Below are 14827 nucleotides of genomic sequence, written 5' to 3'. Positions count from 1 at the left end.
TATATGTGACTACTTATAGGTCTTCCATTGATCTATGTGTCCATCCCTCCCTCTGCTATTTCCACAGTCCTCATTATTGTAGCTATGTAAGTCTTGAAATCAAGTAGAGTGATTCCTCCCATTTTATTCTTTTTCAAAACTGGTTTAGACATTCTAGTTCCTTTCCCTTTTTGTATAAATTTTTATTTTATTTTGTTTTTTCATTTTTATCAAGTTTAAACATTTTTATTCCAGTATAATTAACATACAGTGTTATGTTAGTTTCAGGTGTACAATGTAGTGATTCAACAATGCTATACATTACTTAGTGCTCATCATGATAAGCACTATTTCTCCATCATTTCTCCCTTCCCCCCATCCATCTCCCCTCTACTAACCCTCTGTTTATTCTCTATAGTTAACAGTCTGTTTCTTGGTGTCTCTCTCTCTCTCTCTCTCTTAAACTTATTTATTTCGAGAGAGAGAGCAGGGAAGAGGCAGAGAGACAGGGAGAGAGAAAATCCCAAGCAGGCTCCCTTAGTGTCAGCAAGGAGCCAGATGCTTAACCAACTATGCCATCCAGGCACCCCATCTCTCTTTTTTCCCTTTGTTCATTTGTTTTATTTCTTAAATTCCACATAAGAGAATTCCACATAAGAGTGAAATCATATGGTATTTGTCTTTCTCTGACTGATTTTATTTCACTTAGCATTACACTCTCTAGCTCCATCCACATGGTTGCAAATGGCAAGATTTCATTCCTTTTTATGGCTGAATAATATTCCGTGTGTGTGTGTGTGTGTGTGTGTGTGTGTGTGTGTGTGTGTGTACCACATCTTCTTTATCCATTCATCTATTGATAGACATTTGGGCTGCTTCCATAATTTGGCTATTGTAAAAACTGTTGCAGTAAACGTGAGGGTGCATATATCTTTTTGAATTAGTGTTTTTTTATTCATTGGGTACATACCCAGTAGTGCGATTACTGGATTGTGGGTAGTTCTATTTTTAACTTTTTTTGAGGAAACTTCATACTGTTTTCCACAGTGGATGTACCAGTTTGCCTCCCCACAAAAAGTGCACAAGGATTCCTTTTTCTCCACGTTCTTGCTAACACTTGTTGTTTCTTGTGTTGTTCATTTTAGCCATTCTGGCAGGTGTGAGGTGACACTGTAGTTTTGACTTGCATTTCCCTGATGATGAGTGACATTGAGTATCTTTTCATATGTCCATTGGCCATTTATATGTCTTTTTGTATAGATTTTTAGAGTAATCTTGTCTATATTTACAAAAATCTTTTCTGGAATTTTTGTAAGAATTTCATTAAACCTAAATATCAATTTGGGGAGAGTTGACATATCCACTATGTTGAATCTTCCAATCCATGAATTAGATTCATAGTATGGCTCTTCATTTATTTAGATCTTCTCATTTGATTTCTTTCATCAGCATTTTGTAGTTTTCAGCATACAAATCCTACATGTTATGTTAGATTTACGTATAAGTTTCATATGTTTTTGAGCTATCATAAGTGATATTGTACATTTAATTTCAATACCCATGTATACATTGCTAGTATATAGAAATACAGTTGATTTTTGTTTCTTTTATACCCTTCAACTTAGCTGAACTTACCTATTAGTTCTAGTGTTTTGTAGATTCCACTGGATTTTTCTCATGCCATCTGCAAACAGAAACAATTTTATTTCTACCTTCTGATCTGTATGCCTTTTATTTTCTCTTCTTAGTTTATTGTACTGTGTAGAACTCCCAGTAGTATGTTGAATAGTTGTAATGACAAAGAACATCCTTGTCTTGCTCCTGATATTATGGGGAAAGAATTCAGTCTTTCACTATTAAATATGCTGTTAGCTGCAGGTGTTTGATAGATATTATGAAATCAATTTTAGGAAGTTCCCTCCTACTCCTATTTTTGAGAGTTTTTTTTTTTTAATCATGAATGGGGGTTGAACTTTGTCAAATACTTTTTCTGCTTCCATTAGCATGATTGTGATTTTTTTCTTTAGATTGTTTATATGGTGGGTTATACTGCTTGATTTTCAAATATTGAATGAGTCTTACATCCCTAAAATAAACTCCACCTGGTCATGGTATATAATTATTTTTATATAATTATTTTTATACATAGCTGAATGCTATTTGTTAAGGAATTTTGCATTTATCTTCATGAGAGCCATTAGTCTCTAGCTTTCTTACATTGTATTGTCTTTTTCTAGTTTTGGTATCAGAATAGCTTCATAAGATGAAGCTTTTCTATTTTCTGGAAGAGAGTGATAGGATTGATGTAATTCTTTAAATATTTGGTAGAATTTTCCAGTGAAACCAACTAGACCTGGAATTTTCTGTTTTGGAAGGACTTGTATGAAATGGATTCATTTCCCAAAAAGCACAAGCTACCACAACCCACACAACAAATACCGATAATTTGAATAGCCTTATACCTAAGAAAATTTAATTAGTAATCTGGAAACTTCCTTCCAAAACAGAAAACGTGTAGGGTTGTTTGAAGTATTCCTTTATTTTTCTTTTGATGCCTGCATGTCTATAGTGATGGTTAGTCTTTTTGATTCCAGATACTGGTAATGTGTGTCTTCTCTCTGTCAGTGTTGTTGAAGGCTTATCAATGTTGTTGATCTTTTCAAAGAATCAGTTTGGGCTTTAATCTATTCTCTCTATTGTTTGTCTCTTTTCAATTTTATTGGTTTTTGTTCTTTATTATTCTTTCTTATGCCTGCTTTGGGTTCATTTGCTCCTTTTTACAAATTAAAAAAAAAAAAAAAAACTAGTTTCTGGAGGCACCTGGGTGGTTCACTCAGTTAAGCATCTGACTTCAGCTCAGGTCACAATCTCATGGTTGGTGGATTTGAGCCCTGAGTCGGGCTCTGTGTTAACAGCTCAGAGCCTGCAGCCTGCTTTGGATTCTGTCTTTCCCTCTCTCTCTCTCTCTGCCCTTCCTCACTTCTGTTCTCTCTCTCTCTCTCCCAAAAATAAATAAACTTAAAAAATAGTTTCTAGAGATGAGAATTTCAATTATAACTTGAGACTTCTCTTTCCTAACATACTTAGTGCTATAAAATTCCCTCTCAGAACTGCGTTAGCTGAGCCTCACAAATTTTGTTATGTTGTATTTTCATTTTCATTTACTTCAATGTATTTTTAAAAATTCCCTTAAGAATTCCTCTTTGACCCACAGATGTTTTAGAAGTTTGTTGTTTCAGTTCTAAGTATTTAGAGATTTTCCTGTAATGTTTCCATTATTGATTCCTGGTCTGATTCCGCTGTAGTCAGAGAATACACTGTATGATTTCGATTCTTCAAATTCGTTGAGGTTTGTTTTATGGGTTATGGCCTATCCTGGCATATATTTTGTGGCACTTGAAAAGAATGTCTTTTCCCCTGTTGCCGGGTGCAAATCAGATCTGGTTGACTGATCATGTTGCTGTGTTCTCTGTACTGGCTGGTTTTCCATCTAGTTGTTCTATGAATTGTTAAAAAAAGGTGTGTTGAGGTTTCCAACTCTAACTATAGAGTTGTCTATTCTTTCAGTTATCAGCTTCTGTTTCACATATTTTGCTCTGTTTGGTCCATATTTAGGATTTATGTGCAAAATATTATGTTTGCTATGTCTCTTTGGTAGATTGACCCTTTTATCATTATGTAATGTCCGTCTGTCCCTGGTCTTTTTTTTTTTTTTTTCTTTTTTGCTCAGAAGTCTTCTTTATCTGATCTTAATATAACCATTCTTGCTTGCTTCTGATTAATGTTTGTATGATATATCTTTTTTCTATCTTTTTACTTTCACTCTCCTATATTGATATATTTGAAGGTAGTTTCTTGTAGACAGCATCTAGTTGGGTCATTTTTATTTTTATTTTTTTTTAATTTTTAAGTAAGCTCTATGCCCAATGTGGGGCTTGAACTCACAACCCTGAGATCAAGAGTCAAATGCTCTACCAACTGAGCCAGCCAAGCACCCAAGCTGGGTCACTGTTTTAAATCTATTGTGTCAACTGCTTTCTTATCATTTGTATACTTAGGCCATTTACATTTAATGTAATTACTTGGGTTATGGTCTGCCATTTTACTTTTTGTTTCCTGTTTGTTCTTTATTTTCCCTTTCTTTATTTTCATTTTCCAGCCTTATTGTGGATACTGGAACATTTCTTAGAATTCCATTTTTATTTATCTATAGTTTTTTTAGTATATCTCTTTGTATGGCTTTTTAATGGTTGTTCTTCATATTACCCTAAATATATGTAACTTGTCAGAATCTATTATTTTTTTTCATTTATTTTTATTTTTTTATTTAATTTTTTAATGTTTATTTATTTTTGAGAGAGACAGAGAGAAAGAGCATGAGTGATGGATGGCAGAGAGAGAAAGAGACACAGGATGTGAGGTAGGGTTCTAGGCTCTGAGCTGTCAGCACAGAGCCCAAGGCAGGGCTCGAAGTCACAAACTGTGAGATCATGACTTGAGCCAAAGTTGGACACTTAACAGACTGAGTCACCCAGGCACCCTGTGAGTCTATTGTTTTTAATGTTATACCAGTGCAATTAGAGTCCTTAACTCCCTTTACATCATTTTACTCTCCCTCATTTATAAAATAACTTTCTTTTTTTTAAAGTTTATTTATTTGAGAGAGAGAGAATGTGCATGAGTGTATGTGGGGGAAGGGCAGAGAGAGAGAATCCCAAACAAGCTTTGCACTGTCGGTGCAGAGCCCAACTTGAGGCTCGAACTCTCCAATTGCGATATCATGACCTGAGCTGAAAGCAAGAGTCGATGCTTAACTGACTGAGCCACCCAGGCACCCCTAAAAAATAACTTTCTTAAACATTTCTTCTACTACACTGAGTCACATCAATGTTAAAATTTTTGTTTCAATCATCTAATTTAGAAAACTAAGAGGAGAAGGAAGCTTATTGTATTTATCCCTATTTTTACTCTTTGTTTTATTCTCTCTTCCATACTGATGTTCCCTCTTCCATCATTCCCTTTTTGTTTAGAGAAATTTCCTTTAGCTATTTCTTTAAGATGAGCCTGCTGGTGACACATTACTCGGTATTCCTTCAGCTGAAAATGTCTTTATTTCCCCTTCATTCCTGAAGGATGTTTTCATTGCTTGGGTTGACAGTTCCTTCAACATTTGAAAATATTCTGCCACTTACTTCTGGCCTCTATGGTTTCTGATGAGGAATTCACTATCTAATTGTTTCTCCTTATAGATAAGGTCTCATTTCACTCTTGCTGCTTTCAAATCTTTTCTTTGACTTTATTTTTCAGAACTTTGACTAAGATGTATCTTAGTGTGGATTTTTTTAGGTTAATCCTGTTTGGGGTTTTACTCAACTTCTTGAAACTATAGGTCTGTGTCTTTTACCAAGTTTGGAAGACTTTCAGCAATTGTTTCTTCAAATACTTTTTTGGTCTCCTCTTCCTCTTTCTTTCCTTCTAGCATGCCGATGATACACACGGTATACAATTTTTATATCCCTTTGGGTCCCCTGAGGCCCTGTCTCCCCACCCCCACCCCCCAATTTTGATTCTATTTTCTCTGTTGTTCACATTGGGTAATTTATTATTTTTTTTTCATTTTTATCTATTTTTGAGACAGAGAGAGAGAGAGAGAGAGAGAGAGAGGTGGAGTGGCAGAGAGACAGGGAGATACAGAATCCAAAGCAGGCTCCAGGCTCTGACCTGTCAGCACAGAGCCCAATGCAGGGCTTGAACCCAGCAACTGTGAGATCATGACCTGAGCCAAAGTCAGAGGCTTAACCTACTGAGCCACCCAGGTGCCTCAGATTGGGTACTTTCTATTACTTTATCTGTAAGTACACTGATTCTTTCCTTTGTTTCTTGTATTCTACTGTTGAACCCACTCATTAAACACTTTTTACTTCATTTATTATATTTTTCAATTTCTAGGAAACTGAAAAACATAGCAAAATTTAAAAAGAACACAAAAATCAAGCCAAAACATTTTTTTTTGATGTTGCAAAGGGAAGCAACTCTTTTCTGCTTCCTAAGAAATGAATACATTGATGGGGGGACAAGGGGTTGAATGACCATGCAGACTGATACGACTCGCACTTGGAAAGGTCTTGCTTTCATTCAACATCTCTCTCTAGAACATGTCCTGGGAGTTCCTCTCCAGAAAAATGTGGCTGTTCTGGGCATAACTGACTCCCAGAGACAGGGCAGGCAGTTGAGGCAGGAACAAGCAATGTTTCAGCATTAAGCTGTAAAATACTACAGTACTGGGTGCTACAGAGCTTTCTTCCTCTGGCCTTTTCTTTTCTGTTTTTATGTATATATGTATGTATGTATGTATGTATATTTCAGAGAAAGAGAACTTGAGCAGAGGGGAGAGAGGCGGAGAGGGAGAGGGAGAGGGAGGGAGAGAGAGAGGGAGAGGGAGAAGGAGAGGGAGAGAGAGAGAGGAAGAGAGGAAGAGAGGGAGAGAGAGAGAGAGGAAGAGAGGGAGAGAGGGAGGGAGAGAGGGAGGGAGGGAGAGAGAGAGAGAGAGAGAGAGGATCCCAAGCAGGCTCCATACTCAGCACAGAGCCCAACACTGGGATCATGACCCGAACTGAAATCAAGAGTCCATCACTCAACCAACTGAGCCACCAGGTGCCCCTTCTAGCTTTTTCAATCCCACTTCACCACTTCCTATTTTAACCCTTCTGCTCCCTCAGATCCTTTAATCTTTGCATGTATTTTTATACTTTTCTCTCCTCTGGCATCATCTTCCTCTGGCATCCTGCTTGTTCACCTGGTCGCCAACCCTTTTTGTGTGTATTATGGCATTTTGTTCATGTGTTGCTTCTCTGACCCAGCTCCTTGACTGGGGCTCTTGACCTGGCTAAATACCACCTACACATTTTAATGGGTTCACTTTCAACAATGCTTATGTTGCTCTCCAAAGCTAATGGAATACAGATCTTTCTTTCTTCTCTTCAGGGTGGGGGTGAGGGAGACTGATTTTCAAGCCTCCTCTCTCTAGGAGATGTTTCTAGGCGATCGCCAGCTGCTTCTTGTACACGCTTCTTCCATACCAAACCCAGCACGTGGAGGCAGGAAGAGAAACGGGTAGGAGGACAAATTAACACTGAAAAGCTTGACAAATACTAACAGCAAATACTAAAAATAACTAGGCAGAAGTAGTAGTCTACTTTTAGGAATTTCATTTGTGCCTTTGTGCTGGGGGCGAGGAGGAGGGAGAGAGAGGGCTGTGGAAAAGGGACTGGAAAGGTTACTGTTCTCTGGAGGTGGAGGCACTAAGAATTCCCCAGGCAGACAGCACCACCCTACCCCCTCCCTGAAATAACTCTTTCTCAGCTTTCTCAGGCTTCCACAGCTCTGCAAATGGCTCCCTCCTTGTGCTGCAAATGGCATGCCTGTTTTTGACAGCAGAGAGGAAAAGCAGCTAAGAGATTCCAGGCTGCTTTGCTCCTCAACTTCACCTTCTCACTATTGTAGAATAGCCTGGCCATCTTTTGACCTCAGTCCCAGAGAGCAGAGGGTAGTTGGGAACAGTGCGTGCCACCTGTATGTCTCTGAGTGTCTGGTGTGCTGGGTGTGACATAGCAAAGCTATTAATCCCACATGACACAATCTGCATGGTAGATCTCACAGAGTAGGAGTTCCACATGTTCCCCATAAAGGCTTCTGCTGGATACTCCTACTGCCCCCTTCTAAGATTGGAGACACAGACAAACAATCCTGATCCTTTCATGGCCAGGATCTCCTGGTCTAATAAAATGGAGGAAAGTGAGTCTGTTAAATTCTGTTTCTGTCATTTTCCCCTCCTTGGTGAGAAATTCAATTACACTACGAATTAATATGGATCACTAGCGCTGAAGGAAGATACAACACGAGGAAAATAAATGGTTCCCACTTAGATGAGTTACATGCACTTTTGAGCTCTTCATCATATCTGTCCCATGCAAGCAGCAAAGAGGGAGTATCTTGAGCCTGAGTCTTCCCCTCCTGCTCCCCTAATCCCTTCTCCATAACATGTACTTGATAGCACAGAGAGCAAAAAGAAATAAAAGCCTTCCTTCTTCTTCCCTACTTCCAAAATCTCCACATCTTTATCTCCCCCTCCTTCTTTCATGGCTTGGATGAAGAGGGAGCATCCTCCATGCAAAGGTTAATCCCTCCATTTACATCCTGATTCTCCCCCTCCAGCATCATCCACAACTCACTCCATCCCTTAATCCCATCACCCCTCTTACATCCTCAGGATGCCACTACCCTGGGCTCCTCAGAGGCTGGCAAACAGCCTCGGCCTCTCTAATCCTGAAAACCTGCCTTCCATTTTGTTATTCTTTACCATCTCATATCTCTCCTTCTGTTCTCCATCACAACTCGTAAAAGAGAGATCTACGCAGATCACTTCCATCTCTCTTACTTTATTTACTCCTTAACCCGTGGCAACCAGACCCCCATCTGCTTTCTCTAAGGTCCCTAATGATTTCCACGTAGCCAAAAGCAATGGTCTTGACCTTTCTGTTCAGCACTCTGCCTTTGGATTCCATGATAGTACAATATCCTAGCTTTCCTGGGTCCTGTCTGTCTCTCCCTAGGCTCTTATACCATCTTTTCCTCTTCTGACCATCCCATAATTATGGGCAATCCCCACAGGCAAAGATTGCTAGATTTAGCAAATAAAAATACAGAATACCCAGTTAAATTTGAATTTCAAATCAACAACATATATATTTTTTAGTGGAAGTGTACCTAAATACTGCAAGGAACATTCTTATACTAAAATATGATTCTTCGTTGATCTGAAATTCAATCTTAACTGAACATCTTGTATTTTATCTGGCAATTCTACCATAGTTGTTTCTTCAATGCTCATCTCTTCTAACTTCCTCCCTTATGAGGTTTTTGATGCTCAGGCTTCAATGATTACCTTTTATCAGGTAACTTCTAAAATTTCATCTGCAGCAGTTTCCCCTCCTCCCTCCCTCTCCCTCTCCCTCTGCCTCTCCCTCTCCCTTTTCCTCTCTCCCTCTCGCATGCATTCCTCTGTTCTCTCCTGGGCATTTTATAGTATATTCAATTTATTTTATATAAAGTCAAACTTATTATTTTTGACCCCAAAACCTTTTCTACCTGGCTTCTCTATTTCTACTAATACCTCCTCCACCCTCCCAGCCACCTCAATTACAAATCCAGCAGTCCTCCCTAGTCAAGTGGCTGAATATTGGTTAATGTTACTACTCTCACTGGCATCATCAGATCTTTCTTCCCATGAACATGGATACTGCTAATGGAGGCCCCTGCCATCTCTATAGGACTTATATAAACCATACTAGGCTAGTGAAATCATCTTCTGATTAGTCCCCCTACTTCTATTCTCATTCACCTTCCACTCTTCCACACTCAGTTCATATCCTAATTAAAGCACGGGGGTGGCTATGCCATTTCCTTGATCAAGGAAGCTTCTAGTGGCTCCTGGTTAAAATTCAAACTCCCTAGCCAGCATTCAGGGCCTCCCATAAGTTGATTTTTCTCCTCTTAGTCTCCCTGTCATCTCCTCTATGCACCCCAAACCTCAGACACATCAGAACACCATGTCTGGGGGTTTCCTATCTCTGCTCACACTCAAACTTAGAAGTAGACTACTTTGAGCATGACTCTTACAATTTCTGCATAAATGGGTGTTCACTAAATACTGTTGAATTTGTGAAATCAGCTCTAAGTTATCCATATTAACAGAAATTAAGTAATTAAATCCACAAACCATATATGTGATAAAACAAATGAATTCACTTTTCTACAAACCCATTTTTTTCTTTCTACCAGTTAGGGGCAATGTCAAGCTTGTAGAAACATCTCATGCCTTGTGATGTCAAGTCACAACTGGACTCTGATAGAGGACCTGCAGGGGCACAGACAGACAGAGATCTCACCTATTCTCTGCTGCCTCTCTTGACTTACTTTTTGAACTCTGATACCTTCTCAATATCCCCCAGTTCTTACAAATGAAAGGTAATATTCTCTGTAAATGTACTTGAATTCTCTGTTACATAAATTTCCAAATGACAGTATATTCTAAACTGTCGCCAACCCCACATACTGATCCAAAAACATCTGAGTGCTTTGATAAGCTGAATCAGAGGTCTACATCAGACCAGACAGTAAAGGTTTTCAGCTTTGCAAACCACATGGTCCCTTTTGCAACTACTCAACTCAGCCATTGTGTCCCCAAAGCAGCCACAGACAACACAAAAACAAATGAGCAGGTCTGTGTGCCAATAAAACTTTTCCTACAAAAACAGGCAGCTGGACTGTGGGTCATTGTTTGCTGACCTTCTGACCTCAATTAAGTTCCTGATGAACCATTTACTTCATGTTTTCTTTCCTAAGTATATCTCACTATGGTAGTCACTTGATTAGAAAGAAGGCTGGAATTTCATCTGATATATAGTCTTTTCTTTTTTCACAAAATTATACTTAAACCAAAGCCAGGACCCCAGAGTGGGTGAGGGGAAACAGGAAGTGGGGACCTGAAGCCCGCTCTGGAACTCTCCTCCCAGCTGAGTGGACACCACCCCAGGGTGGCAGCAAGATGAGGCTAATGGAATGGGTAACACACTCTCCTTGGGCACCAATCTTACAAAGGCACCAAAAAACTCAGCAATCAAAATAAATAATACTTTAATGCAATATTTTTGAAAATCAAAAACATCTACAATAAACAAAATATCAACGGTTTAAATAAAGACAGGATTACAATTACTGATTTTTTTCTTTTGTCTCAGGCTCTAATATGACTGTGCAGAACACTGTTTCTGATCTTATCTTTATGTAAAATGTTGATAGTGTGTTCATCATGATTTTTTGCATGAATTTTAATTTAAAAAATATTGTATTTAACATTATTTACCTTGATTATGGAGTTCTACAGTGCCTGCTTCAATTTTGTGCCAAAGTGAGTGCCCCATTCACCTCCCTCCCCACCCCTTCAAATCAAGCCCGTGTCACCTTTTGCACTATCAGAATCCATGACCATTTTAGAGAATGATAGACATCTCTTTAATGTTACCTTTAAACTAGATCATTCCTCTTGGCTGCTTTGATACCATCTTGATGGGGCGCCTGGGTGGCGCAGTTGGTTAAGCGTCCGACTTCAGCCAGGTCATGATCTCGCGGTCCGTGAGTTCGAGCCCCGTGTCAGGCTCTGGGCTGATGGCTCAGAGCCTGGAGCCTGTTTCGGATTCTGTGTCTCCCTCTCTCTCTGCCCCTCCCCCGTTCATGCTCTGTCTCTCTCTGTCTCAAAAATAAATAAAACGTTGAAAAAAAAATTTAAAAAAAAGATACCATCTTGATTACTGGATCTGCCACATACACAGGTAGATTTGATGCATGTGGAAAATCTTGGGCCAGACTCTCTAGAGTCACTTTTTTTTTTTAACATTTATTTATTTTTGAGAGACAGAGAGAAACAGAGCGTGAGCAGGGGAGGGCCAGAGAGAGGGAGACACAGAATCTGAAGCAGGCTCCAGATTGCGGGGCTCGAACCCACAAACTGTGAGCTCATGACCTGAGCTGAAGTCAGACGCTTAACCAACTGAGCCACCCAGGCACCCCTCTCTAGAGTCACTTCTTAAGGGACATATTAAGATGAGAGGGAATAACATTTTATTAAACACATACTAAGTGCCAAGTGGCACTATGCTAAGAAACTTTACACCCATCATTTCATTTAATCCTTATGACAATCTCATGAGGTTTGATTCCATTCTTTTGCCTTCATGATGAAACAGAGGCTCAGATAAAATGAGATTATCAAAAATACTAAAGCCAGGCTGAAGCCTTCTGCTACCTCACATTATCTGTCAAGAAGCTGATATTTTGGACATGATTGAGGCACTTTATTGCCTTCCTACCTTACACTTGTACAGAATCACTCTCATTTATAAAGAGCTTTCAAATGCTTCGTCTCATTTGAGCTTTACAATAATCCATGAAGGTAAAAATCTCCTATTTTTAGATATTCTAGCAGGAACTCATCAAGTACATTTTATGAGTGAGAACATAGAAACTGTAAGTAACATAACCCAAGGTCACCAGCTAATAAGTAGCAAAACTAGAATTAAAAACCCAGATCATCTGAGGCTTGGTGAGTTTTCATTACCTCTTTTCCACTCCAGAGGAACACACCCAGCATAGGTATCTTTGACCCAATACCATCCATGTTCATATCACAGTGAGTAACTTGAGGAATAATATCTGAGAAATTTTGATCAGAGGAAATCAGCATTTAAGGGAAGGAAGCTAAAGTATGGAGCACTGTCTACCCTGATGAGGAAGATCTGAGGAAAACAGGAGCATCAGAAACAGAGAAGGATACCTAGGGAGTGGGGGGTTGAAGGGAGTGTAGGGGGTGTTAGAAGGATGGCACCATGAAGAGGATCCAAAGCAAAGCCAACCTTGGCCGGCGTCACCTCTGACAAAGGTCATTTCCTCTAGGAGCTTGGAGCCATTGTAATTATAATCAAAGCAATTGTAATCAAAGCAACTTCTGTTCAAACCCCTAACCTTTCTGGATTGCATGCTTCAAGAAAGCAAAGGAACAATTTCCAACTTGCACTTGTTCCACATGCCGCCATGATTTTGTCATCAAGAGGAGCATCACACAGAACACTGTGGAGACCATTCAGATGGGGGAAATAATCAACCCAAAGTGAGGACAGGATGCAGGAACAGAGAAGAGCGATGCAAGACATTAGGATATCATTTCCAACCCAAAGCTGGGGAGAAAATGGCAGGCACTCTATTTTGGAAAGAAATCACATTTCATGTTATTCCAGGCAACTTCCAAGGAGGCATCAGCCCATGTGACAGGTCACACCTGATATTATATCTCAGTAACAAGATGCACAACAGGCAGTCTCAAGTGTCTAAAATAGTTGAATGTGCAAAATTTCACAGTCAGTCACAAGTTCATAAGAGCTGTGTGCCTCTTTCACTGAGGAGATGCCACACCATGCTGGGATTCCACAGGGCAACATGGCTTCTCCATTCTTCAAAATAGAGCAGCTCAAACAATCCTCTGGCAATTTTTAACTACACAGGAATAGAAACACCCCAGGCAGAGTATGAGAGACCAATCTTGTAAACAGCAGGATGGCAAGGTATAAACAAGAATCAAGGAAAACATACAGATTTAAAAAAGTCATCGCTTTTGACAAGGACAATAAGATGGCAATAAATTCAGGCCCAAATATCATGGAACGACAAAAGCTCAGAGAAGTGCTAAATCACAAGCCAGGTGGCGGCAGGAATTTGCAATGATCCATTCCAATCTGCCAACTCGTCCCTTTTGGCACCAGGCTAGATTGCACAGACTCCTCTTCCAGTTTCACGTGCTTAGGGATTGTTTTTTGGTTTTGGTTTTTCCTTCCATGAAGCACAACCATCGTTTTCAAGGCTGGTGCAACTTTCCCAAGTCACATCTTTCTTCTTCCCTGACCCCACAAACAATGTTGCTTTGGAGAACCACAAACCACACTAGTCCCCTCTTTCATTTGACTGAGTCATTTTCTTGCATGCAGAGAAAATATGTTCATAAACTTATATTAAGTCTTAGTATATCTTTTATATGATCACTAGTGTGCTACAGCAAAACACTAGCATCTTCTATCCTTTCCATCACTCTACCAATAATTAAGCACTGAGCACATACTCTCAACAGTGGCCTGGGGATAACAGAATGAGCTGGGTCCTGGCTTTGAGGACCACACAGTCCAATGGAGGAGACAGAGTCTGAAACAAACAATTCAGAGAAGGGGTGAAGTTACCCTACCCATCCTCTGTACAGTAACAATGTTGGGAACACAATGCATGGGTTCCACTGATACTTTTTCCACTCCCCAGTAGGCTGCTTCTAAGCCAAAAATGCCTCTGCAGGCAAACTGATCAGAGGATTATGTACCTAAGGCTAAGTAAGCACAGACAGACACTGAACAGCACTCATGTTTTCCTATGAGGACAGAAAGTCCTTTCTAGGACGTTCTCCGCCTTCAATACCTTGCTCTACATACTTGTTCTCAGCCTCAGACCTCCAACAGCCTTGGTTGGACTTACAATCCTCCCTAGCTCTAGTTGTTATCATTATTGCTATTATTATTATTATTTTAAATGTTTATTTATTTTTGAGAGAGCGCACACAAGCAGGGGAAGGGCAGAGAGAGGGGACAGAGGATCTGAAGTGGGCTTTGAGCTGACAGCTGTGAGCCCAATGTGGGGCTCAAACTCACAAACTGTGAGATAATGACCTGAGCCAAAGTCAGACGCTCAACCAACTGAGTCACCCTGGCACCCCACTCTAGTTATTATTACTCATGGCTCCCATGTTATGCATGTTTATTATGTGCCAAGAATGGCTATACTGTAGCTGGTTGAACTTTCATAACAACCTTGGGATGGGTTTTGTTTTAATGTTTTTAAGATTTTATTTTTAAGTAATCTCTACATGCAATGTGGGGCTCAAACTATAACCCTGAGATCAAGAGTCACATGCTCTACCAACTGAGCCAGCCAGGGGCCCCTCGGGATGGGCTTGGCTACCCTGGTGTTACAGATGAAAGAAATGAGCCTCAGAAAATTTTAGAAACTTGCACAAGGCCACAAAGCTGATGAGTAGAAAAACTGAGATTAGAAGCCAGGACCATGTGATTAGAAAGGTTCTTAAGCTATATGCTAGTCTGCCTGTAGGCACATGTAGTCCAGCTCTCCTGCTAGGTTATTCACACCGTAAGGACCGAGGTTAACATTTCCATTTTTTAAATAGTCCCTAGGCAGGGTG

General features: G+C 39.8%; 1 protein-coding gene across 4 annotated transcripts in view; it reads right to left on the bottom strand.

Annotated features, from left to right (window-relative positions):
* The window catches only part of NCALD (neurocalcin delta), a 393861-nt gene that overhangs the window by 163437 nt on the left and 215597 nt on the right, over positions 1-14827 (bottom strand). Inside the window, exon 4 of one of the 4 annotated variants that reach the window (XM_053208638.1) lies at positions 1615-1663. The exons of the other annotated variants lie outside the window; for them this stretch is intronic. The gene's annotated coding sequence lies outside the window, so the exon portion shown is untranslated. The remainder of the gene's footprint in view (positions 1-1614; positions 1664-14827) is intronic. 4 annotated transcript variants of the gene reach the window in all.

This window comes from Acinonyx jubatus, chromosome F2, assembly GCF_027475565.1.
Source record: "Acinonyx jubatus isolate Ajub_Pintada_27869175 chromosome F2, VMU_Ajub_asm_v1.0, whole genome shotgun sequence".
Taxonomy (NCBI): Eukaryota; Metazoa; Chordata; class Mammalia; order Carnivora; family Felidae; genus Acinonyx; species Acinonyx jubatus.
This window is presented reverse-complemented; position numbering and strand designations above follow the sequence as displayed.